Genomic DNA, 20,054 nt, shown 5'->3' with positions numbered 1-20,054 from the left:
AAAGCCTACAGCACCCGGTATTCCCAGGCGGTCTCCCATCCAAGTACTAACCAGGCCCGACCCTGCTTAGCTTCCGAGATCAGACGAGATCGGGCGCGTTCAGGGTGGTATGGCCGTAGACGTCCGCGGCTGCCGCTGGGCGCCCCAAGAGCCTGCTCTGCGCCTCTCCGGGCCAGGCGCCCGCCGCTCCTCAGCCCTCCGCCCGCCCGATCGCGCCAGCCCGCCTGCATGCTCGCCTGCCGGCCCGACTGATTGATTGACTGACCGCCTCCCGCGCCACGCCCGGGGTGGCGGAGGGCGCCTGCCCCGGGCCGGGCGGGGGGGGTGGGGGCCAAGACGCCTCCCGCACCCCGGAGCGGAGGCTGTCGCCGGAGCCCGGGCGCGCTCCCGTCCCCGGCCTGGCGGGCGCGTCGCCGCCGCTCGGCTCCCCGGATGGCACGCCGCCCCACCTCGGACCGCTCACTGGCTGGGGGGGTGCCGCGGGCCGGCGCCGGCCGGCTCCGGACGACCCCTGGCCTCTCCTGTTCTTCAGCCGGCCTGGCTCAAAGCCAAGCCGGGGCCGCCCGCGCCGCCGGACCCCATCCTCGGACAGGCAGGGACACAGACACAGGTGCCCACGACAGACAGACAGACACACACACACACACACACAGACGGAGGGACACGGGCACTCGGAGCTGGGCCACAAGGCCTGTGGGGGCGAGGCAGCCACCCCGCCGGAGGGGCGCAGGCCCTGGAGCTGCCTTAGGAGCCCTGGCAGCCGCGGGCCCTGCAGCCACGGTGTCAGGGATGCCGTTCTGCCCCCATTCCTGCCCATCAGCCGAACCGCCGCGGGACCGTGTGCCTGTGTTGCGTGCGCGGCGCCCACGCCCAGGCGCGGAGCGAGTCTCTCTTGTGTCTCTTGCTGTGTTGCGCGCGGCCCTTTTCGGCATGGGTGCCGGCCGCCCCCGCGTCGCTGTGGCCTTGGCTGTTGCGGGGCCGCGGAGCGCGCAGCCCGGTGCCAACGGGGCCTGAGGCCCCGGGCGGTCGGGCCATCTGGTGTCCCGGGCCCGCGGAGCGTGGACGTCGTGGCTGAGGGCCGAAGGGACGGTGGTCCGCGGGGGAGGCAGGGCATGTCCTTCGGAGAGAAGGTGCAGGCGGGCCCGGGCCGAAGGTGGGGGGGGTTGCGGGTGGCTGGGTGGCTTGGAGGCTGGGGGCGGTGCCAGGGAATTGCTAGGGGCTGGGGGCGGGCCTGGGGGCGGAGATTGGGGCGGGGCGAGGAGGGCCCCGGCCCCGGCCCCGGCCCCCAAAGCCCCGCCCCGGCCCCGGCCCCCAAAGCCCCGCCCCGGCCCCCCGGAGGGGCTCGCAGGCCTGCGGAGACGGGATCCAGCCCCCGCCCGGCTCCCCCCAGCGACCGCCCCCTCCCCGCCCCGGCCCCGAGGTTCCTGCTGTCGCCCCGTCCCCTCCGTCGGCCGCCTTCGGGCCCCCGCGGCGCCCTGGGACGCGCGGCCGGCTAGGACGTGGGTGGGTGTGCTTGAAGGGCGGGCTGCGAGGGTGAAGGGCTTGAGAGGAAGAGGAGGTGGTGCATGTGTGTGGCCTCCTGCCCGTGCAGCCGGCGCCCTCGGTGCTCCGCGGCGCCCTGCGGTGCTTCCGGCGGGGCGGGGGCCATGCCACGGGTCGCCCGGAGGGGGGCGCCGCCGCCGCCGCCGCCGCCGCCGCCGCGTTGGTCGAGGGGGCGTTGGCGGCCAAGGGACAGACAGGAAGGCAGGCAAAAGGCCGAGGAAAAAAAGCCTACAGCACCCGGTATTCCCAGGCGGTCTCCCATCCAAGTACTAACCAGGCCCGACCCTGCTTAGCTTCCGAGATCAGACGAGATCGGGCGCGTTCAGGGTGGTATGGCCGTAGACGTCCGCGGCTGCCGCTGGGCGCCCCAAGAGCCTGCTCTGCGCCTCTCCGGGCCAGGCGCCCGCCGCTCCTCAGCCCTCCGCCCGCCCGATCGCGCCAGCCCGCCTGCATGCTCGCCTGCCGGCCCGACTGATTGATTGACTGACCGCCTCCCGCGCCACGCCCGGGGTGGCGGAGGGCGCCTGCCCCGGGCCGGGCGGGGGGGGTGGGGGCCAAGACGCCTCCCGCACCCCGGAGCGGAGGCTGTCGCCGGAGCCCGGGCGCGCTCCCGTCCCCGGCCTGGCGGGCGCGTCGCCGCCGCTCGGCTCCCCGGATGGCACGCCGCCCCACCTCGGACCGCTCACTGGCTGGGGGGGTGCCGCGGGCCGGCGCCGGCCGGCTCCGGACGACCCCTGGCCTCTCCTGTTCTTCAGCCGGCCTGGCTCAAAGCCAAGCCGGGGCCGCCCGCGCCGCCGGACCCCATCCTCGGACAGGCAGGGACACAGACACAGGTGCCCACGACAGACAGACAGACACACACACACACACACACAGACGGAGGGACACGGGCACTCGGAGCTGGGCCACAAGGCCTGTGGGGGCGAGGCAGCCACCCCGCCGGAGGGGCGCAGGCCCTGGAGCTGCCTTAGGAGCCCTGGCAGCCGCGGGCCCTGCAGCCACGGTGTCAGGGATGCCGTTCTGCCCCCATTCCTGCCCATCAGCCGAACCGCCGCGGGACCGTGTGCCTGTGTTGCGTGCGCGGCGCCCACGCCCAGGCGCGGAGCGAGTCTCTCTTGTGTCTCTTGCTGTGTTGCGCGCGGCCCTTTTCGGCATGGGTGCCGGCCGCCCCCGCGTCGCTGTGGCCTTGGCTGTTGCGGGGCCGCGGAGCGCGCAGCCCGGTGCCAACGGGGCCTGAGGCCCCGGGCGGTCGGGCCATCTGGTGTCCCGGGCCCGCGGAGCGTGGACGTCGTGGCTGAGGGCCGAAGGGACGGTGGTCCGCGGGGGAGGCAGGGCATGTCCTTCGGAGAGAAGGTGCAGGCGGGCCCGGGCCGAAGGTGGGGGGGGTTGCGGGTGGCTGGGTGGCTTGGAGGCTGGGGGCGGTGCCAGGGAATTGCTAGGGGCTGGGGGCGGGCCTGGGGGCGGAGATTGGGGCGGGGCGAGGAGGGCCCCGGCCCCGGCCCCGGCCCCCAAAGCCCCGCCCCGGCCCCGGCCCCCAAAGCCCCGCCCCGGCCCCCCGGAGGGGCTCGCAGGCCTGCGGAGACGGGATCCAGCCCCCGCCCGGCTCCCCCCAGCGACCGCCCCCTCCCCGCCCCGGCCCCGAGGTTCCTGCTGTCGCCCCGTCCCCTCCGTCGGCCGCCTTCGGGCCCCCGCGGCGCCCTGGGACGCGCGGCCGGCTAGGACGTGGGTGGGTGTGCTTGAAGGGCGGGCTGCGAGGGTGAAGGGCTTGAGAGGAAGAGGAGGTGGTGCATGTGTGTGGCCTCCTGCCCGTGCAGCCGGCGCCCTCGGTGCTCCGCGGCGCCCTGCGGTGCTTCCGGCGGGGCGGGGGCCATGCCACGGGTCGCCCGGAGGGGGGCGCCGCCGCCGCCGCCGCCGCCGCCGCCGCCGCCGCCGCCGCCGCCGCCGCGTTGGTCGAGGGGGCGTTGGCGGCCAAGGGACAGACAGGAAGGCAGGCAAAAGGCCGAGGAAAAAAAGCCTACAGCACCCGGTATTCCCAGGCGGTCTCCCATCCAAGTACTAACCAGGCCCGACCCTGCTTAGCTTCCGAGATCAGACGAGATCGGGCGCGTTCAGGGTGGTATGGCCGTAGACGTCCGCGGCTGCCGCTGGGCGCCCCAAGAGCCTGCTCTGCGCCTCTCCGGGCCAGGCGCCCGCCGCTCCTCAGCCCTCCGCCCGCCCGATCGCGCCAGCCCGCCTGCATGCTCGCCTGCCGGCCCGACTGATTGATTGACTGACCGCCTCCCGCGCCGCGCCCGGGGTGGCGGAGGGCGCCTGCCCCGGGCCGGGCGGGGGGGGTGGGGGCCAAGACGCCTCCCGCACCCCGGAGCGGAGGCTGTCGCCGGAGCCCGGGCGCGCTCCCGTCCCCGGCCTGGCGGGCGCGTCGCCGCCGCTCGGCTCCCCGGATGGCACGCCGCCCCACCTCGGACCGCTCACTGGCTGGGGGGGTGCCGCGGGCCGGCGCCGGCCGGCTCCGGACGACCCCTGGCCTCTCCTGTTCTTCAGCCGGCCTGGCTCAAAGCCAAGCCGGGGCCGCCCGCGCCGCCGGACCCCATCCTCGGACAGGCAGGGACACAGACACAGGTGCCCACGACAGACAGACAGACACACACACACACACACACACACACAGACGGAGGGACACGGGCACTCGGAGCTGGGCCACAAGGCCTGTGGGGGCGAGGCAGCCACCCCGCCGGAGGGGCGCAGGCCCTGGAGCTGCCTTAGGAGCCCTGGCAGCCGCGGGCCCTGCAGCCACGGTGTCAGGGATGCCGTTCTGCCCCCATTCCTGCCCATCAGCCGAACCGCCGCGGGACCGTGTGCCTGTGTTGCGTGCGCGGCGCCCACGCCCAGGCGCGGAGCGAGTCTCTCTTGTGTCTCTTGCTGTGTTGCGCGCGGCCCTTTTCGGCATGGGTGCCGGCCGCCCCCGCGTCGCTGTGGCCTTGGCTGTTGCGGGGCCGCGGAGCGCGCAGCCCGGTGCCAACGGGGCCTGAGGCCCCGGGCGGTCGGGCCATCTGGTGTCCCGGGCCCGCGGAGCGTGGACGTCGTGGCTGAGGGCCGAAGGGACGGTGGTCCGCGGGGGAGGCAGGGCATGTCCTTCGGAGAGAAGGTGCAGGCGGGCCCGGGCCGAAGGTGGGGGGGGTTGCGGGTGGCTGGGTGGCTTGGAGGCTGGGGGCGGTGCCAGGGAATTGCTAGGGGCTGGGGGCGGGCCTGGGGGCGGAGATTGGGGCGGGGCGAGGAGGGCCCCGGCCCCCAAAGCCCCGCCCCGGCCCCCAAAGCCCCGCCCCGGCCCCGGCCCCCAAAGCCCCGCCCCGGCCCCCCGGAGGGGCTCGCAGGCCTGCGGAGACGGGATCCAGCCCCCGCCCGGCTCCCCCCAGCGACCGCCCCCTCCCCGCCCCGGCCCCGAGGTTCCTGCTGTCGCCCCGTCCCCTCCGTCGGCCGCCTTCGGGCCCCCGCGGCGCCCTGGGACGCGCGGCCGGCTAGGACGTGGGTGGGTGTGCTTGAAGGGCGGGCTGCGAGGGTGAAGGGCTTGAGAGGAAGAGGAGGTGGTGCATGTGTGTGGCCTCCTGCCCGTGCAGCCGGCGCCCTCGGTGCTCCGCGGCGCCCTGCGGTGCTTCCGGCGGGGCGGGGGCCATGCCACGGGTCGCCCGGAGGGGGGCGCCGCCGCCGCCGCCGCCGCCGCCGCCGCCGCCGCCGCCGCCGCCGCGTTGGTCGAGGGGGCGTTGGCGGCCAAGGGACAGACAGGAAGGCAGGCAAAAGGCCGAGGAAAAAAAGCCTACAGCACCCGGTATTCCCAGGCGGTCTCCCATCCAAGTACTAACCAGGCCCGACCCTGCTTAGCTTCCGAGATCAGACGAGATCGGGCGCGTTCAGGGTGGTATGGCCGTAGACGTCCGCGGCTGCCGCTGGGCGCCCCAAGAGCCTGCTCTGCGCCTCTCCGGGCCAGGCGCCCGCCGCTCCTCAGCCCTCCGCCCGCCCGATCGCGCCAGCCCGCCTGCATGCTCGCCTGCCGGCCCGACTGATTGATTGACTGACCGCCTCCCGCGCCGCGCCCGGGGTGGCGGAGGGCGCCTGCCCCGGGCCGGGCGGGGGGGGTGGGGGCCAAGACGCCTCCCGCACCCCGGAGCGGAGGCTGTCGCCGGAGCCCGGGCGCGCTCCCGTCCCCGGCCTGGCGGGCGCGTCGCCGCCGCTCGGCTCCCCGGATGGCACGCCGCCCCACCTCGGACCGCTCACTGGCTGGGGGGGTGCCGCGGGCCGGCGCCGGCCGGCTCCGGACGACCCCTGGCCTCTCCTGTTCTTCAGCCGGCCTGGCTCAAAGCCAAGCCGGGGCCGCCCGCGCCGCCGGACCCCATCCTCGGACAGGCAGGGACACAGACACAGGTGCCCACGACAGACAGACAGACAGACACACACACACACACACACACACAGACGGAGGGACACGGGCACTCGGAGCTGGGCCACAAGGCCTGTGGGGGCGAGGCAGCCACCCCGCCGGAGGGGCGCAGGCCCTGGAGCTGCCTTAGGAGCCCTGGCAGCCGCGGGCCCTGCAGCCACGGTGTCAGGGATGCCGTTCTGCCCCCATTCCTGCCCATCAGCCGAACCGCCGCGGGACCGTGTGCCTGTGTTGCGTGCGCGGCGCCCACGCCCAGGCGCGGAGCGAGTCTCTCTTGTGTCTCTTGCTGTGTTGCGCGCGGCCCTTTTCGGCATGGGTGCCGGCCGCCCCCGCGTCGCTGTGGCCTTGGCTGTTGCGGGGCCGCGGAGCGCGCAGCCCGGTGCCAACGGGGCCTGAGGCCCCGGGCGGTCGGGCCATCTGGTGTCCCGGGCCCGCGGAGCGTGGACGTCGTGGCTGAGGGCCGAAGGGACGGTGGTCCGCGGGGGAGGCAGGGCATGTCCTTCGGAGAGAAGGTGCAGGCGGGCCCGGGCCGAAGGTGGGGGGGGTTGCGGGTGGCTGGGTGGCTTGGAGGCTGGGGGCGGTGCCAGGGAATTGCTAGGGGCTGGGGGCGGGCCTGGGGGCGGAGATTGGGGCGGGGCGAGGAGGGCCCCGGCCCCGGCCCCGGCCCCCAAAGCCCCGCCCCGGCCCCGGCCCCCAAAGCCCCGCCCCGGCCCCCCGGAGGGGCTCGCAGGCCTGCGGAGACGGGATCCAGCCCCCGCCCGGCTCCCCCCAGCGACCGCCCCCTCCCCGCCCCGGCCCCGAGGTTCCTGCTGTCGCCCCGTCCCCTCCGTCGGCCGCCTTCGGGCCCCCGCGGCGCCCTGGGACGCGCGGCCGGCTAGGACGTGGGTGGGTGTGCTTGAAGGGCGGGCTGCGAGGGTGAAGGGCTTGAGAGGAAGAGGAGGTGGTGCATGTGTGTGGCCTCCTGCCCGTGCAGCCGGCGCCCTCGGTGCTCCGCGGCGCCCTGCGGTGCTTCCGGCGGGGCGGGGGCCATGCCACGGGTCGCCCGGAGGGGGGCGCCGCCGCCGCCGCCGCCGCCGCCGCCGCCGCCGCCGCGTTGGTCGAGGGGGCGTTGGCGGCCAAGGGACAGACAGGAAGGCAGGCAAAAGGCCGAGGAAAAAAAGCCTACAGCACCCGGTATTCCCAGGCGGTCTCCCATCCAAGTACTAACCAGGCCCGACCCTGCTTAGCTTCCGAGATCAGACGAGATCGGGCGCGTTCAGGGTGGTATGGCCGTAGACGTCCGCGGCTGCCGCTGGGCGCCCCAAGAGCCTGCTCTGCGCCTCTCCGGGCCAGGCGCCCGCCGCTCCTCAGCCCTCCGCCCGCCCGATCGCGCCAGCCCGCCTGCATGCTCGCCTGCCGGCCCGACTGATTGATTGACTGACCGCCTCCCGCGCCACGCCCGGGGTGGCGGAGGGCGCCTGCCCCGGGCCGGGCGGGGGGGGTGGGGGCCAAGACGCCTCCCGCACCCCGGAGCGGAGGCTGTCGCCGGAGCCCGGGCGCGCTCCCGTCCCCGGCCTGGCGGGCGCGTCGCCGCCGCTCGGCTCCCCGGATGGCACGCCGCCCCACCTCGGACCGCTCACTGGCTGGGGGGGTGCCGCGGGCCGGCGCCGGCCGGCTCCGGACGACCCCTGGCCTCTCCTGTTCTTCAGCCGGCCTGGCTCAAAGCCAAGCCGGGGCCGCCCGCGCCGCCGGACCCCATCCTCGGACAGGCAGGGACACAGACACAGGTGCCCACGACAGACAGACAGACACACACACACACACACACAGACGGAGGGACACGGGCACTCGGAGCTGGGCCACAAGGCCTGTGGGGGCGAGGCAGCCACCCCGCCGGAGGGGCGCAGGCCCTGGAGCTGCCTTAGGAGCCCTGGCAGCCGCGGGCCCTGCAGCCACGGTGTCAGGGATGCCGTTCTGCCCCCATTCCTGCCCATCAGCCGAACCGCCGCGGGACCGTGTGCCTGTGTTGCGTGCGCGGCGCCCACGCCCAGGCGCGGAGCGAGTCTCTCTTGTGTCTCTTGCTGTGTTGCGCGCGGCCCTTTTCGGCATGGGTGCCGGCCGCCCCCGCGTCGCTGTGGCCTTGGCTGTTGCGGGGCCGCGGAGCGCGCAGCCCGGTGCCAACGGGGCCTGAGGCCCCGGGCGGTCGGGCCATCTGGTGTCCCGGGCCCGCGGAGCGTGGACGTCGTGGCTGAGGGCCGAAGGGACGGTGGTCCGCGGGGGAGGCAGGGCATGTCCTTCGGAGAGAAGGTGCAGGCGGGCCCGGGCCGAAGGTGGGGGGGGTTGCGGGTGGCTGGGTGGCTTGGAGGCTGGGGGCGGTGCCAGGGAATTGCTAGGGGCTGGGGGCGGGCCTGGGGGCGGAGATTGGGGCGGGGCGAGGAGGGCCCCGGCCCCGGCCCCGGCCCCCAAAGCCCCGCCCCGGCCCCGGCCCCCAAAGCCCCGCCCCGGCCCCCCGGAGGGGCTCGCAGGCCTGCGGAGACGGGATCCAGCCCCCGCCCGGCTCCCCCCAGCGACCGCCCCCTCCCCGCCCCGGCCCCGAGGTTCCTGCTGTCGCCCCGTCCCCTCCGTCGGCCGCCTTCGGGCCCCCGCGGCGCCCTGGGACGCGCGGCCGGCTAGGACGTGGGTGGGTGTGCTTGAAGGGCGGGCTGCGAGGGTGAAGGGCTTGAGAGGAAGAGGAGGTGGTGCATGTGTGTGGCCTCCTGCCCGTGCAGCCGGCGCCCTCGGTGCTCCGCGGCGCCCTGCGGTGCTTCCGGCGGGGCGGGGGCCATGCCACGGGTCGCCCGGAGGGGGGCGCCGCCGCCGCCGCCGCCGCCGCCGCCGCCGCCGCCGCCGCCGCCGCGTTGGTCGAGGGGGCGTTGGCGGCCAAGGGACAGACAGGAAGGCAGGCAAAAGGCCGAGGAAAAAAAGCCTACAGCACCCGGTATTCCCAGGCGGTCTCCCATCCAAGTACTAACCAGGCCCGACCCTGCTTAGCTTCCGAGATCAGACGAGATCGGGCGCGTTCAGGGTGGTATGGCCGTAGACGTCCGCGGCTGCCGCTGGGCGCCCCAAGAGCCTGCTCTGCGCCTCTCCGGGCCAGGCGCCCGCCGCTCCTCAGCCCTCCGCCCGCCCGATCGCGCCAGCCCGCCTGCATGCTCGCCTGCCGGCCCGACTGATTGATTGACTGACCGCCTCCCGCGCCGCGCCCGGGGTGGCGGAGGGCGCCTGCCCCGGGCCGGGCGGGGGGGGTGGGGGCCAAGACGCCTCCCGCACCCCGGAGCGGAGGCTGTCGCCGGAGCCCGGGCGCGCTCCCGTCCCCGGCCTGGCGGGCGCGTCGCCGCCGCTCGGCTCCCCGGATGGCACGCCGCCCCACCTCGGACCGCTCACTGGCTGGGGGGGTGCCGCGGGCCGGCGCCGGCCGGCTCCGGACGACCCCTGGCCTCTCCTGTTCTTCAGCCGGCCTGGCTCAAAGCCAAGCCGGGGCCGCCCGCGCCGCCGGACCCCATCCTCGGACAGGCAGGGACACAGACACAGGTGCCCACGACAGACAGACAGACACACACACACACACACACAGACGGAGGGACACGGGCACTCGGAGCTGGGCCACAAGGCCTGTGGGGGCGAGGCAGCCACCCCGCCGGAGGGGCGCAGGCCCTGGAGCTGCCTTAGGAGCCCTGGCAGCCGCGGGCCCTGCAGCCACGGTGTCAGGGATGCCGTTCTGCCCCCATTCCTGCCCATCAGCCGAACCGCCGCGGGACCGTGTGCCTGTGTTGCGTGCGCGGCGCCCACGCCCAGGCGCGGAGCGAGTCTCTCTTGTGTCTCTTGCTGTGTTGCGCGCGGCCCTTTTCGGCATGGGTGCCGGCCGCCCCCGCGTCGCTGTGGCCTTGGCTGTTGCGGGGCCGCGGAGCGCGCAGCCCGGTGCCAACGGGGCCTGAGGCCCCGGGCGGTCGGGCCATCTGGTGTCCCGGGCCCGCGGAGCGTGGACGTCGTGGCTGAGGGCCGAAGGGACGGTGGTCCGCGGGGGAGGCAGGGCATGTCCTTCGGAGAGAAGGTGCAGGCGGGCCCGGGCCGAAGGTGGGGGGGGTTGCGGGTGGCTGGGTGGCTTGGAGGCTGGGGGCGGTGCCAGGGAATTGCTAGGGGCTGGGGGCGGGCCTGGGGGCGGAGATTGGGGCGGGGCGAGGAGGGCCCCGGCCCCGGCCCCGGCCCCCAAAGCCCCGCCCCGGCCCCGGCCCCCAAAGCCCCGCCCCGGCCCCCCGGAGGGGCTCGCAGGCCTGCGGAGACGGGATCCAGCCCCCGCCCGGCTCCCCCCAGCGACCGCCCCCTCCCCGCCCCGGCCCCGAGGTTCCTGCTGTCGCCCCGTCCCCTCCGTCGGCCGCCTTCGGGCCCCCGCGGCGCCCTGGGACGCGCGGCCGGCTAGGACGTGGGTGGGTGTGCTTGAAGGGCGGGCTGCGAGGGTGAAGGGCTTGAGAGGAAGAGGAGGTGGTGCATGTGTGTGGCCTCCTGCCCGTGCAGCCGGCGCCCTCGGTGCTCCGCGGCGCCCTGCGGTGCTTCCGGCGGGGCGGGGGCCATGCCACGGGTCGCCCGGAGGGGGGCGCCGCCGCCGCCGCCGCCGCCGCCGCCGCCGCCGCCGCCGCCGCCGCCGCGTTGGTCGAGGGGGCGTTGGCGGCCAAGGGACAGACAGGAAGGCAGGCAAAAGGCCGAGGAAAAAAAGCCTACAGCACCCGGTATTCCCAGGCGGTCTCCCATCCAAGTACTAACCAGGCCCGACCCTGCTTAGCTTCCGAGATCAGACGAGATCGGGCGCGTTCAGGGTGGTATGGCCGTAGACGTCCGCGGCTGCCGCTGGGCGCCCCAAGAGCCTGCTCTGCGCCTCTCCGGGCCAGGCGCCCGCCGCTCCTCAGCCCTCCGCCCGCCCGATCGCGCCAGCCCGCCTGCATGCTCGCCTGCCGGCCCGACTGATTGATTGACTGACCGCCTCCCGCGCCACGCCCGGGGTGGCGGAGGGCGCCTGCCCCGGGCCGGGCGGGGGGGGTGGGGGCCAAGACGCCTCCCGCACCCCGGAGCGGAGGCTGTCGCCGGAGCCCGGGCGCGCTCCCGTCCCCGGCCTGGCGGGCGCGTCGCCGCCGCTCGGCTCCCCGGATGGCACGCCGCCCCACCTCGGACCGCTCACTGGCTGGGGGGGTGCCGCGGGCCGGCGCCGGCCGGCTCCGGACGACCCCTGGCCTCTCCTGTTCTTCAGCCGGCCTGGCTCAAAGCCAAGCCGGGGCCGCCCGCGCCGCCGGACCCCATCCTCGGACAGGCAGGGACACAGACACAGGTGCCCACGACAGACAGACAGACACACACACACACACACACACACACAGACGGAGGGACACGGGCACTCGGAGCTGGGCCACAAGGCCTGTGGGGGCGAGGCAGCCACCCCGCCGGAGGGGCGCAGGCCCTGGAGCTGCCTTAGGAGCCCTGGCAGCCGCGGGCCCTGCAGCCACGGTGTCAGGGATGCCGTTCTGCCCCCATTCCTGCCCATCAGCCGAACCGCCGCGGGACCGTGTGCCTGTGTTGCGTGCGCGGCGCCCACGCCCAGGCGCGGAGCGAGTCTCTCTTGTGTCTCTTGCTGTGTTGCGCGCGGCCCTTTTCGGCATGGGTGCCGGCCGCCCCCGCGTCGCTGTGGCCTTGGCTGTTGCGGGGCCGCGGAGCGCGCAGCCCGGTGCCAACGGGGCCTGAGGCCCCGGGCGGTCGGGCCATCTGGTGTCCCGGGCCCGCGGAGCGTGGACGTCGTGGCTGAGGGCCGAAGGGACGGTGGTCCGCGGGGGAGGCAGGGCATGTCCTTCGGAGAGAAGGTGCAGGCGGGCCCGGGCCGAAGGTGGGGGGGGTTGCGGGTGGCTGGGTGGCTTGGAGGCTGGGGGCGGTGCCAGGGAATTGCTAGGGGCTGGGGGCGGGCCTGGGGGCGGAGATTGGGGCGGGGCGAGGAGGGCCCCGGCCCCGGCCCCGGCCCCCAAAGCCCCGCCCCGGCCCCGGCCCCCAAAGCCCCGCCCCGGCCCCCCGGAGGGGCTCGCAGGCCTGCGGAGACGGGATCCAGCCCCCGCCCGGCTCCCCCCAGCGACCGCCCCCTCCCCGCCCCGGCCCCGAGGTTCCTGCTGTCGCCCCGTCCCCTCCGTCGGCCGCCTTCGGGCCCCCGCGGCGCCCTGGGACGCGCGGCCGGCTAGGACGTGGGTGGGTGTGCTTGAAGGGCGGGCTGCGAGGGTGAAGGGCTTGAGAGGAAGAGGAGGTGGTGCATGTGTGTGGCCTCCTGCCCGTGCAGCCGGCGCCCTCGGTGCTCCGCGGCGCCCTGCGGTGCTTCCGGCGGGGCGGGGGCCATGCCACGGGTCGCCCGGAGGGGGTCGCCGCCGCCGCCGCCGCCGCCGCCGCCGCCGCCGCCGCCGCCGCCGCCGCGTTGGTCGAGGGGGCGTTGGCGGCCAAGGGACAGACAGGAAGGCAGGCAAAAGGCCGAGGAAAAAAAGCCTACAGCACCCGGTATTCCCAGGCGGTCTCCCATCCAAGTACTAACCAGGCCCGACCCTGCTTAGCTTCCGAGATCAGACGAGATCGGGCGCGTTCAGGGTGGTATGGCCGTAGACGTCCGCGGCTGCCGCTGGGCGCCCCAAGAGCCTGCTCTGCGCCTCTCCGGGCCAGGCGCCCGCCGCTCCTCAGCCCTCCGCCCGCCCGATCGCGCCAGCCCGCCTGCATGCTCGCCTGCCGGCCCGACTGATTGATTGACTGACCGCCTCCCGCGCCACGCCCGGGGTGGCGGAGGGCGCCTGCCCCGGGCCGGGCGGGGGGGGTGGGGGCCAAGACGCCTCCCGCACCCCGGAGCGGAGGCTGTCGCCGGAGCCCGGGCGCGCTCCCGTCCCCGGCCTGGCGGGCGCGTCGCCGCCGCTCGGCTCCCCGGATGGCACGCCGCCCCACCTCGGACCGCTCACTGGCTGGGGGGGTGCCGCGGGCCGGCGCCGGCCGGCTCCGGACGACCCCTGGCCTCTCCTGTTCTTCAGCCGGCCTGGCTCAAAGCCAAGCCGGGGCCGCCCGCGCCGCCGGACCCCATCCTCGGACAGGCAGGGACACAGACACAGGTGCCCACGACAGACAGACAGACACACACACACACACACACACACACAGACGGAGGGACACGGGCACTCGGAGCTGGGCCACAAGGCCTGTGGGGGCGAGGCAGCCACCCCGCCGGAGGGGCGCAGGCCCTGGAGCTGCCTTAGGAGCCCTGGCAGCCGCGGGCCCTGCAGCCACGGTGTCAGGGATGCCGTTCTGCCCCCATTCCTGCCCATCAGCCGAACCGCCGCGGGACCGTGTGCCTGTGTTGCGTGCGCGGCGCCCACGCCCAGGCGCGGAGCGAGTCTCTCTTGTGTCTCTTGCTGTGTTGCGCGCGGCCCTTTTCGGCATGGGTGCCGGCCGCCCCCGCGTCGCTGTGGCCTTGGCTGTTGCGGGGCCGCGGAGCGCGCAGCCCGGTGCCAACGGGGCCTGAGGCCCCGGGCGGTCGGGCCATCTGGTGTCCCGGGCCCGCGGAGCGTGGACGTCGTGGCTGAGGGCCGAAGGGACGGTGGTCCGCGGGGGAGGCAGGGCATGTCCTTCGGAGAGAAGGTGCAGGCGGGCCCGGGCCGAAGGTGGGGGGGGTTGCGGGTGGCTGGGTGGCTTGGAGGCTGGGGGCGGTGCCAGGGAATTGCTAGGGGCTGGGGGCGGGCCTGGGGGCGGAGATTGGGGCGGGGCGAGGAGGGCCCCGGCCCCGGCCCCGGCCCCCAAAGCCCCGCCCCGGCCCCGGCCCCCAAAGCCCCGCCCCGGCCCCCCGGAGGGGCTCGCAGGCCTGCGGAGACGGGATCCAGCCCCCGCCCGGCTCCCCCCAGCGACCGCCCCCTCCCCGCCCCGGCCCCGAGGTTCCTGCTGTCGCCCCGTCCCCTCCGTCGGCCGCCTTCGGGCCCCCGCGGCGCCCTGGGACGCGCGGCCGGCTAGGACGTGGGTGGGTGTGCTTGAAGGGCGGGCTGCGAGGGTGAAGGGCTTGAGAGGAAGAGGAGGTGGTGCATGTGTGTGGCCTCCTGCCCGTGCAGCCGGCGCCCTCGGTGCTCCGCGGCGCCCTGCGGTGCTTCCGGCGGGGCGGGGGCCATGCCACGGGTCGCCCGGAGGGGGGCGCCGCCGCCGCCGCCGCCGCCGCCGCCGCCGCCGCCGCCGCCGCCGCCGCGTTGGTCGAGGGGGCGTTGGCGGCCAAGGGACAGACAGGAAGGCAGGCAAAAGGCCGAGGAAAAAAAGCCTACAGCACCCGGTATTCCCAGGCGGTCTCCCATCCAAGTACTAACCAGGCCCGACCCTGCTTAGCTTCCGAGATCAGACGAGATCGGGCGCGTTCAGGGTGGTATGGCCGTAGACGTCCGCGGCTGCCGCTGGGCGCCCCAAGAGCCTGCTCTGCGCCTCTCCGGGCCAGGCGCCCGCCGCTCCTCAGCCCTCCGCCCGCCCGATCGCGCCAGCCCGCCTGCATGCTCGCCTGCCGGCCCGACTGATTGATTGACTGACCGCCTCCCGCGCCGCGCCCGGGGTGGCGGAGGGCGCCTGCCCCGGGCCGGGCGGGGGGGGTGGGGGCCAAGACGCCTCCCGCACCCCGGAGCGGAGGCTGTCGCCGGAGCCCGGGCGCGCTCCCGTCCCCGGCCTGGCGGGCGCGTCGCCGCCGCTCGGCTCCCCGGATGGCACGCCGCCCCACCTCGGACCGCTCACTGGCTGGGGGGGTGCCGCGGGCCGGCGCCGGCCGGCTCCGGACGACCCCTGGCCTCTCCTGTTCTTCAGCCGGCCTGGCTCAAAGCCAAGCCGGGGCCGCCCGCGCCGCCGGACCCCATCCTCGGACAGGCAGGGACACAGACACAGGTGCCCACGACAGACAGACAGACACACACACACACACACACAGACGGAGGGACACGGGCACTCGGAGCTGGGCCACAAGGCCTGTGGGGGCGAGGCAGCCACCCCGCCGGAGGGGCGCAGGCCCTGGAGCTGCCTTAGGAGCCCTGGCAGCCGCGGGCCCTGCAGCCACGGTGTCAGGGATGCCGTTCTGCCCCCATTCCTGCCCATCAGCCGAACCGCCGCGGGACCGTGTGCCTGTGTTGCGTGCGCGGCGCCCACGCCCAGGCGCGGAGCGAGTCTCTCTTGTGTCTCTTGCTGTGTTGCGCGCGGCCCTTTTCGGCATGGGTGCCGGCCGCCCCCGCGTCGCTGTGGCCTTGGCTGTTGCGGGGCCGCGGAGCGCGCAGCCCGGTGCCAACGGGGCCTGAGGCCCCGGGCGGTCGGGCCATCTGGTGTCCCGGGCCCGCGGAGCGTGGACGTCGTGGCTGAGGGCCGAAGGGACGGTGGTCCGCGGGGGAGGCAGGGCATGTCCTTCGGAGAGAAGGTGCAGGCGGGCCCGGGCCGAAGGTGGGGGGGGTTGCGGGTGGCTGGGTGGCTTGGAGGCTGGGGGCGGTGCCAGGGAATTGCTAGGGGCTGGGGGCGGGCCTGGGGGCGGAGATTGGGGCGGGGCGAGGAGGGCCCCGGCCCCGGCCCCGGCCCCCAAAGCCCCGCCCCGGCCCCGGCCCCCAAAGCCCCGCCCCGGCCCCCCGGAGGGGCTCGCAGGCCTGCGGAGACGGGATCCAGCCCCCGCCCGGCTCCCCCCAGCGACCGCCCCCTCCCCGCCCCGGCCCCGAGGTTCCTGCTGTCGCCCCGTCCCCTCCGTCGGCCGCCTTCGGGCCCCCGCGGCGCCCTGGGACGCGCGGCCGGCTAGGACGTGGGTGGGTGTGCTTGAAGGGCGGGCTGCGAGGGTGAAGGGCTTGAGAGGAAGAGGAGGTGGTGCATGTGTGTGGCCTCCTGCCCGTGCAGCCGGCGCCCTCGGTGCTCCGCGGCGCCCTGCGGTGCTTCCGGCGGGGCGGGGGCCATGCCACGGGTCGCCCGGAGGGGGGCGCCGCCGCCGCCGCCGCCGCCGCCGCCGCCGCCGCCGCCGCCGCCGCGTTGGTCGAGGGGGCGTTGGCGGCCAAGGGACAGACAGGAAGGCAGGCAAAAGGCCGAGGAAAAAAAGCCTACAGCACCCGGTATTCCCAGGCGGTCTCCCATCCAAGTACTAACCAGGCCCGACCCTGCTTAGCTTCCGAGATCAGACGAGATCGGGCGCGTTCAGGGTGGTATGGCCGTAGACGTCCGCGGCTGCCGCTGGGCGCCCCAAGAGCCTGCTCTGCGCCTCTCCGGGCCAGGCGCCCGCCGCTCCTCAGCCCTCCGCCCGCCCGATCGCGCCAGCCCGCCTGCATGCTCGCCTGCCGGCCCGACTGATTGATTGACTGACCGCCTCCCGCGCCGCGCCCGGGGTGGCGGAGGGCGCCTGCCCCGGGCCGGGCGGGGGGGGTGGGGGCCAAGACGCCTCCCGCACCCCGGAGCGGAGGCTGTCGCCGGAGCCCGGGCGCGCTCCCGTCCCCGGCCTGGCGGGCGCGTCGCCGCCGCTCGGCTCCCCGGATGGCACGCCGCCCCACCTCGGACCGCTCACTGGCTGGGGGGGTGCCGCGGGCCGGCGCCGGCCGGCTCCGGACGACCCCTGGCCTCTCCTGTTCTTCAGCCGGCCTGGCTCAAAGCCAAGCCGGGGCCGCCCGCGCCGCCGGACCCCATCCTCGGACAGGCAGGGACACAGACACAGGTGCCCACGACAGACAGACAGACACACACACACACACACACACACACACACAGACGGAGGGACACGGGCACTCGGAGCTGGGCCACAAGGCCTGTGGGGGCGAGGCAGCCACCCCGCCGGAGGGGCGCAGGCCCTGGAGCTGCCTTAGGAGCCCTGGCAGCCGCGGGCCCTGCAGCCACGGTGTCAGGGATGCCGTTCTGCCCCCATTCCTGCCCATCAGCCGAACCGCCGCGGGACCGTGTGCCTGTGTTGCGTGCGCGGCGCCCACGCCCAGGCGCGGAGCGAGTCTCTCTTGTGTCTCTTGCTGTGTTGCGCGCGGCCCTTTTCGGCATGGGTGCCGGCCGCCCCCGCGTCGCTGTGGCCTTGGCTGTTGCGGGGCCGCGGAGCGCGCAGCCCGGTGCCAACGGGGCCTGAGGCCCCGGGCGGTCGGGCCATCTGGTGTCCCGGGCCCGCGGAGCGTGGACGTCGTGGCTGAGGGCCGAAGGGACGGTGGTCCGCGGGGGAGGCAGGGCATGTCCTTCGGAGAGAAGGTGCAGGCGGGCCCGGGCCGAAGGTGGGGGGGGTTGCGGGTGGCTGGGTGGCTTGGAGGCTGGGGGCGGTGCCAGGGAATTGCTAGGGGCTGGGGGCGGGCCTGGGGGCGGAGATTGGGGCGGGGCGAGGAGGGCCCCGGCCCCGGCCCCGGCCCCCAAAGCCCCGCCCCGGCCCCGGCCCCCAAAGCCCCGCCCCGGCCCCCCGGAGGGGCTCGCAGGCCTGCGGAGACGGGATCCAGCCCCCGCCCGGCTCCCCCCAGCGACCGCCCCCTCCCCGCCCCGGCCCCGAGGTTCCTGCTGTCGCCCCGTCCCCTCCGTCGGCCGCCTTCGGGCCCCCGCGGCGCCCTGGGACGCGCGGCCGGCTAGGACGTGGGTGGGTGTGCTTGAAGGGCGGGCTGCGAGGGTGAAGGGCTTGAGAGGAAGAGGAGGTGGTGCATGTGTGTGGCCTCCTGCCCGTGCAGCCGGCGCCCTCGGTGCTCCGCGGCGCCCTGCGGTGCTTCCGGCGGGGCGGGGGCCATGCCACGGGTCGCCCGGAGGGGGGCGCCGCCGCCGCCGCCGCCGCCGCCGCCGCCGCCGCCGCCGCCGCCGCGTTGGTCGAGGGGGCGTTGGCGGCCAAGGGACAGACAGGAAGGCAGGCAAAAGGCCGAGGAAAAAAAGCCTACAGCACCCGGTATTCCCAGGCGGTCTCCCATCCAAGTACTAACCAGGCCCGACCCTGCTTAGCTTCCGAGATCAGACGAGATCGGGCGCGTTCAGGGTGGTATGGCCGTAGACGTCCGCGGCTGCCGCTGGGCGCCCCAAGAGCCTGCTCTGCGCCTCTCCGGGCCAGGCGCCCGCCGCTCCTCAGCCCTCCGCCCGCCCGATCGCGCCAGCCCGCCTGCATGCTCGCCTGCCGGCCCGACTGATTGATTGACTGACCGCCTCCCGCGCCGCGCCCGGGGTGGCGGAGGGCGCCTGCCCCGGGCCGGGCGGGGGGGGTGGGGGCCAAGACGCCTCCCGCACCCCGGAGCGGAGGCTGTCGCCGGAGCCCGGGCGCGCTCCCGTCCCCGGCCTGGCGGGCGCGTCGCCGCCGCTCGGCTCCCCGGATGGCACGCCGCCCCACCTCGGACCGCTCACTGGCTGGGGGGGTGCCGCGGGCCGGCGCCGGCCGGCTCCGGACGACCCCTGGCCTCTCCTGTTCTTCAGCCGGCCTGGCTCAAAGCCAAGCCGGGGCCGCCCGCGCCGCCGGACCCCATCCTCGGACAGGCAGGGACACAGACACAGGTGCCCACGACAGACAGACAGACACACACACACACACACACACACACAGACGGAGGGACACGGGCACTCGGAGCTGGGCCACAAGGCCTGTGGGGGCGAGGCAGCCACCCCGCCGGAGGGGCGCAGGCCCTGGAGCTGCCTTAGGAGCCCTGGCAGCCGCGGGCCCTGCAGCCACGGTGTCAGGGATGCCGTTCTGCCCCCATTCCTGCCCATCAGCCGAACCGCCGCGGGACCGTGTGCCTGTGTTGCGTGCGCGGCGCCCACGCCCAGGCGCGGAGCGAGTCTCTCTTGTGTCTCTTGCTGTGTTGCGCGCGGCCCTTTTCGGCATGGGTGCCGGCCGCCCCCGCGTCGCTGTGGCCTTGGCTGTTGCGGGGCCGCGGAGCGCGCAGCCCGGTGCCAACGGGGCCTGAGGCCCCGGGCGGTCGGGCCATCTGGTGTCCCGGGCCCGCGGAGCGTGGACGTCGTGGCTGAGGGCCGAAGGGACGGTGGTCCGCGGGGGAGGCAGGGCATGTCCTTCGGAGAGAAGGTGCAGGCGGGCCCGGGCCGAAGGTGGGGGGGGTTGCGGGTGGCTGGGTGGCTTGGAGGCTGGGGGCGGTGCCAGGGAATTGCTAGGGGCTGGGGGCGGGCCTGGGGGCGGAGATTGGGGCGGGGCGAGGAGGGCCCCGGCCCCGGCCCCGGCCCCCAAAGCCCCGCCCCGGCCCCGGCCCCCAAAGCCCCGCCCCGGCCCCCCGGAGGGGCTCGCAGGCCTGCGGAGACGGGATCCAGCCCCCGCCCGGCTCCCCCCAGCGACCGCCCCCTCCCCGCCCCGGCCCCGAGGTTCCTGCTGTCGCCCCGTCCCCTCCGTCGGCCGCCTTCGGGCCCCCGCGGCGCCCTGGGACGCGCGGCCGGCTAGGACGTGGGTGGGTGTGCTTGAAGGGCGGGCTGCGAGGGTGAAGGGCTTGAGAGGAAGAGGAGGTGGTGCATGTGTGTGGCCTCCTGCCCGTGCAGCCGGCGCCCTCGGTGCTCCGCGGCGCCCTGCGGTGCTTCCGGCGGGGCGGGGGCCATGCCACGGGTCGCCCGGAGGGGGGCGCCGCCGCCGCCGCCGCCGCCGCCGCCGCCGCCGCCGCCGCCGCCGCGTTGGTCGAGGGGGCGTTGGCGGCCAAGGGACAGACAGGAAGGCAGGCAAAAGGCCGAGGAAAAAAAGCCTACAGCACCCGGTATTCCCAGGCGGTCTCCCATCCAAGTACTAACCAGGCCCGACCCTGCTTAGCTTCCGAGATCAGACGAGATCGGGCGCGTTCAGGGTGGTATGGCCGTAGACGTCCGCGGCTGCCGCTGGGCGCCCCAAGAGCCTGCTCTGCGCCTCTCCGGGCCAGGCGCCCGCCGCTCCTCAGCCCTCCGCCCGCCCGATCGCGCCAGCCCGCCTGCATGCTCGCCTGCCGGCCCGACTGATTGATTGACTGACCGCCTCCCGCGCCGCGCCCGGGGTGGCGGAGGGCGCCTGCCCCGGGCCGGGCGGGGGGGGTGGGGGCCAAGACGCCTCCCGCACCCCGGAGCGGAGGCTGTCGCCGGAGCCCGGGCGCGCTCCCGTCCCCGGCCTGGCGGG

At 76.1% G+C, this 20,054-nt stretch overlaps 12 non-coding genes across 12 annotated transcripts; all 12 read right to left on the bottom strand.

Moving 5' to 3' along the window:
• Positions 1 to 2: 2 nt before the first annotated feature.
• Positions 3 to 121, bottom strand: LOC140598829 (5S ribosomal RNA). Its single transcript, XR_012001386.1, has one exon. It is a non-coding gene; the product is annotated as a 5S ribosomal RNA (ribosomal RNA).
• A 1,646-nt stretch (positions 122 to 1,767) lies between these two features.
• LOC140598828 (5S ribosomal RNA) lies at positions 1,768 to 1,886 on the bottom strand. The gene has a single exon (XR_012001385.1). It is a non-coding gene; the product is annotated as a 5S ribosomal RNA (ribosomal RNA).
• Positions 1,887 to 3,553: 1,667 nt separating this feature from the next.
• LOC140598827 (5S ribosomal RNA) lies at positions 3,554 to 3,672 on the bottom strand. Its single transcript, XR_012001384.1, has one exon. It is a non-coding gene; the product is annotated as a 5S ribosomal RNA (ribosomal RNA).
• A 1,678-nt stretch (positions 3,673 to 5,350) lies between these two features.
• Positions 5,351 to 5,469, bottom strand: LOC140598826 (5S ribosomal RNA). The gene has a single exon (XR_012001383.1). It is a non-coding gene; the product is annotated as a 5S ribosomal RNA (ribosomal RNA).
• A 1,663-nt stretch (positions 5,470 to 7,132) lies between these two features.
• LOC140598825 (5S ribosomal RNA) lies at positions 7,133 to 7,251 on the bottom strand. The gene has a single exon (XR_012001382.1). It is a non-coding gene; the product is annotated as a 5S ribosomal RNA (ribosomal RNA).
• Positions 7,252 to 8,915: 1,664 nt separating this feature from the next.
• Positions 8,916 to 9,034, bottom strand: LOC140598824 (5S ribosomal RNA). Its single transcript, XR_012001381.1, has one exon. It is a non-coding gene; the product is annotated as a 5S ribosomal RNA (ribosomal RNA).
• A 1,667-nt stretch (positions 9,035 to 10,701) lies between these two features.
• Positions 10,702 to 10,820, bottom strand: LOC140598823 (5S ribosomal RNA). The gene has a single exon (XR_012001380.1). It is a non-coding gene; the product is annotated as a 5S ribosomal RNA (ribosomal RNA).
• A 1,673-nt stretch (positions 10,821 to 12,493) lies between these two features.
• On the bottom strand, positions 12,494 to 12,612 carry LOC140598822 (5S ribosomal RNA). The gene has a single exon (XR_012001379.1). It is a non-coding gene; the product is annotated as a 5S ribosomal RNA (ribosomal RNA).
• Positions 12,613 to 14,285: 1,673 nt separating this feature from the next.
• On the bottom strand, positions 14,286 to 14,404 carry LOC140598820 (5S ribosomal RNA). Its single transcript, XR_012001377.1, has one exon. It is a non-coding gene; the product is annotated as a 5S ribosomal RNA (ribosomal RNA).
• A 1,664-nt stretch (positions 14,405 to 16,068) lies between these two features.
• On the bottom strand, positions 16,069 to 16,187 carry LOC140598817 (5S ribosomal RNA). The gene has a single exon (XR_012001374.1). It is a non-coding gene; the product is annotated as a 5S ribosomal RNA (ribosomal RNA).
• A 1,674-nt stretch (positions 16,188 to 17,861) lies between these two features.
• LOC140598814 (5S ribosomal RNA) lies at positions 17,862 to 17,980 on the bottom strand. The gene has a single exon (XR_012001373.1). It is a non-coding gene; the product is annotated as a 5S ribosomal RNA (ribosomal RNA).
• A 1,670-nt stretch (positions 17,981 to 19,650) lies between these two features.
• On the bottom strand, positions 19,651 to 19,769 carry LOC140598813 (5S ribosomal RNA). The gene has a single exon (XR_012001372.1). It is a non-coding gene; the product is annotated as a 5S ribosomal RNA (ribosomal RNA).
• Between the last annotated feature and the right edge of the window lie 285 nt (positions 19,770 to 20,054).

This window comes from Vulpes vulpes, chromosome 4 (assembly GCF_048418805.1).
Source record: "Vulpes vulpes isolate BD-2025 chromosome 4, VulVul3, whole genome shotgun sequence".
Taxonomy (NCBI): domain Eukaryota; kingdom Metazoa; phylum Chordata; class Mammalia; order Carnivora; family Canidae; genus Vulpes; species Vulpes vulpes.
The sequence above is the reverse complement of the archived record's forward strand: the minus strand, read 5'-3'. Positions and strand labels throughout refer to the sequence as shown.